Genomic DNA, 4,257 nt, shown 5'->3' on the forward strand with positions numbered 1-4,257 from the left:
GTCACAGTGCAACACATAACTACTATGCCTCCAGGGCTCCTGTGCATTATATTATATGTCCCTAAAACAAAACTGATTTGGTTATAGTACATGCATTTTTATACCTTTTTGAATCTATTTTATTTAGTTAAGAATGTTTACATTAATATTCACAAGGGACTTTGCTCTGCAGTTTTCTTTCTTTCTCTTTTGTATTCTCTATCATGTCTTGGAATCAGGATGATTCGAGTTTATAAAATAAATTGGGAATTGTTATTTTCTCTTATTTTTTCTAGAACACCCTGCATAAGAAATGTTTCTTTTCTTTAGAAATTTTGTAGAGTTTTCCACTGGCACCATCTAGGCTAGGCCTGGATATTTCATTTTCAGAATTTTTTAAATTACGAATTCAATTTCCTTAATTTTTATTCAGCTATTGACATGATCGATTCTATATACGTATACATACACTCACACACACATTTATTTGTTTGTTTATGGCAGCCTGGTTCAAAGGGCCCGCAGCAGAGGTGTGATGGCCCCAGTTAGGCACAAGTGCTTGTTCTGATGCTGCAGTTTGACCCCAGGCATAACAGGCAAGTGTGGTGGGTTCAAAGGCAGCAGGCAATTTCATATTTTTAAATATTTGGCAATACTTTGTGTTTTTCAAGAAATTGATGTATTTTTCTCGTTGTAAAATTTATGTATGTTGAATGGATCATATTATTCTCTTGTGGTTCTGGTGTGATACCCCCTTGTTTCATTCCTGTTACTGGTCATTGTATCTTCTCTTCTTATTTTTTCAATCTTGCTAGAAATGCGTGAATTTTCTAATTTCTTCAAAGAATAGCTCTTTTTCCAGTGATTTCAGCTTTTATTTTTGTTTTTATTTTAGTAATATCTGATCATGATTATTTTCTTCTGTCTTTTTGGAGTTTATTTTTTCACTCTTTTTCTAGATGTCTGGATAGAAAGCTAGAGAATTGACTTGAGACATTTCTCTTTCCAAATGTATACATCGATTGTAGATTTTCAACTGTAGTCCAAAAATTTAAGTATACCATGTTTTCAATTTTCTTTACTTCCGTGCTTTTCTTTTTTGTTTTTTGAGATACCCTTTTGATCCATGTAGGCATATTGTTTTGAGCCTCCCAAGTTTTGGGAAATTTTATATTATTAATTTCTCTTTAATTCCATTGTCCCCTGAGAACACACTCTGTGATTTCAATTCTTTTAAATTTGCTGAGGCTCATTTCATGGTCCATCTAGTATATGTTCCGTGAGTACTTACAAAGAGCATGCATTCCTTTGTTCTTATGTGGAATGTTTTATAAAAGGTGATGAGATTCTGTTGGTTGATAGTGTTCCAGATTTTATTCTTCCTATCAATTGTCAGAAAAGAATGAACAACTAAAATTGTGCGCGTGTCTTCTCCTTTTAATATCCATATTTTGCTTTATATATTTTGGAAATGTGCTGTTTGATTCATATACAAGGTCGTTTTTCTTCTTGGTGAATTGCCTCTTTTTAACACCGTGTTACATATTTTCTCACTCTCCTCTTTCATACATACACCTAAATACATACACACATACAGTCTGGTAATTTGTTTGGGCCTTAAAGCTTTTTTTGTTTTGTTTTTTTCATATTTATGTAAGCAGTCCTGCTTTCCTTATCGTTCCAATCCACCAGCAGCAGCACCTCGGGGAATGACAGGCTGATCCTCTTGTCTGAGAAGACCACTGGGGTCACGCTGAAGCAACTCTAAGTGCCTGGCTTTTGTTGGAGTCCTATTCATATATCTTATTTAATTTTTTACTTCCAGTCTTCTTAAATTATATTTAAAGCTAATTTCTTAGCATCAGTGTGACTGTGGTTGGCATTTTTGGTTTGTTTTCTTCTCATTCTGTCAATCTCTGGTTTGTAATAAACACATTTAGATCATTTACATATAATTATTAACACTATTAAAACATTAATGTTGTTATTAACTATTAACATGTTGTTGTTGTTGACTTTTGTTTGGGGCCATCTAGTCATTTCCAACCCACAGCATCCCTATACACAGCAGAACAAAGGCCTCCCTGCTTCCGTGCCATCCTCACAATTGTTCCTATGCTTCTGTCCTTTGTCATAGCCCCCAGCCAATCCCTCTGTTGCAGGAACTCCCTCTTCTTCACTGCCTCTTTACCAAGCATGGTGTCCTTCTTCAGGGAATTGCCTCTTCTCATAATATGTCCATGGTACAGAAGATGAAATCTTGCCGTTCTTGACTCTGACCATGCTTCTTCCATGAAAGATTCATTTGTCCTTTTGTCAGTCCTTGGTACTTTAAATATTCACCACCACAATTCAAATGCATCTAATCTCCTTGGTCTACTTATTCAATGTCCAACTTTCAGCTACAAATGACTCGATTGAAAATAACAGGCCTTGAGTCAGAGGCACTTTAGTCATCAAAGTAAGATCCTTGCTTTTCAACACTCTTAAGATAGCTTGGGCAACAATTTACCCAATGCATTGTTTCTTTTGATCCCTAACTGCTGCTTCCATGAGCATTGATTGTGAGTAAGTAAGACGGAGTAAGACGGAAATCCTGGACAACTTCACTTTTTTCCTCCGTTGATCATGGTGTTACCTATTAGTCCAGTTGTGAGGATTTGGGTCTTCTTCACATGGATTTGTAATTCACATATTAGTTCTAAAATATCCTGAATAGTTTTAATGTTTGTTTTTTCTACTGCCCTCCATGCTTTTATCTGTTTTCATTTTTCTGATGTCTGATAGATTACCTTTAAAAAAAGTTTACTTCTATTTTAATCTGTTTTTAGAAATTTTGTGCTCACCAATGGGATACTTTTTTCTTTGAATACCTTTCAGGCCTATCTATATTCTCCTCTCTTTTTTCCTTCTTTGTTGCCAATATTATGACATTTCAGTTACCTAGCTATTTCATGATTGAATAAAGAATTTGATTAACTATTGTGCTTCAGATTTGGAGTGGGTAACCACATGTGACAGAGAGTGGAAATGGAGCTGTCCTTTATTTCTTTGTACCTTCACACACCTGTAGTTTTGTAAGACTTTATTTCAGAAATATATACAGAAGCTATTATCTGTTCTCATGTATAAATCATTTGTTTAGTAAGGCAGTACAAGAGTATGGTTCTGCCAAGGTTTCCCCAAATACTGTCCATTGAAAAATGGTGGGATCACTTAATATCCTCTTCTGCATGACTTGTTGCTGTTGAGTGCTCTCAAGTCAATATGTGATTTTTATTCTAATCCATGCCATCTTAATTTCTAGCAAGGTAAAGACTTTATTTCAATAAGGAATTCTGCTGCTATGATGAATTTTTAAAACCATCAATCAAGTCTGATCTTATTTTATAAACGAGGAAATTGATAATGAGTTATGTCACTCTTCTCTTTAAAAAACATTTTAATAGTAAAATAAGCTAAATATTATTGAGGCTTACTATCCACCAAACTGAAAACACATACAAATTAAATATGCGAATGCTCTCTCAACCCCTACAATGATGTACTTTTATCATTCTACTTTTTCAGGCCAAAGGATAAAGTCAGAGTTGCTTTGTTTGAAAGCAGTTGACAAAACCCCAGGCATTTATGTCTCCCTGGCTCTTGCTCCTTCCCACATTATTCTTAAAAGGTTTAGCCGTATTAAAAAATGATCATTCTGGCTGCTCAGTGGAAATGAAAATTTAAAAAAAAGGAGAGCAAGGATATTCTCATGATCCAGAGAGGGAATCCATAGAGCTAAATCAGGACATCACAATGGAACGCTAAATGTTTGGTTAGATTTAAGATAAATTGTATACATAAAATCTACAGGATTATTTTATTAATATTCTGAAAAGCTCTTACTTAAGGATGAAATCAGTTGTCATAATGATTCAAACTCTTAGTGACCCCATCTGTGTCAGGGTAGAACTGTTATCTGGTGTTGTTAACTACTGACCCTTGTGAAGTCGATCACAAGGCCTTTCTGTTGAGGTACCTCAGAGTGGTCACCAATTCCCAATGTTTCAGTTAACTGTCAAGCATGTTAACTGGTTGCTCTGGTTACTACTAAGAGGTGACACCCAATTTTTAACTTACACACTTAGGAAAACAGTGATACTACTTATAGAAAGTGAAAATATTTGGAAATAAATCAATTTAAGGAAAGTTCTAAGAGTTCTAGTTAGGGCAGGATAGAGTGAAACTTACAGAGAACTAATACGTATTAGTTAGTTATTTCTCATTTTACATGAA

The 4,257-nt window shown here is 34.7% G+C and overlaps 1 non-coding gene across 1 annotated transcript; it reads right to left on the reverse strand.

Annotated features, from left to right (window-relative positions):
* Nucleotides 1-472: 472 nt before the first annotated feature.
* Nucleotides 473-603, reverse strand: LOC115869602. Its single transcript, XR_004046272.1, has one exon. It is a non-coding gene; the product is annotated as a small nucleolar RNA SNORA76 (small nucleolar RNA).
* Nucleotides 604-4,257: the final 3,654 nt, after the last annotated feature.

Source organism: Echinops telfairi, unplaced genomic scaffold (assembly GCF_000313985.2).
Source record: "Echinops telfairi isolate 266 unplaced genomic scaffold, ASM31398v2 ScPeMD7_31;HRSCAF=116, whole genome shotgun sequence".
Taxonomy (NCBI): Eukaryota; Metazoa; Chordata; class Mammalia; order Afrosoricida; family Tenrecidae; genus Echinops; species Echinops telfairi.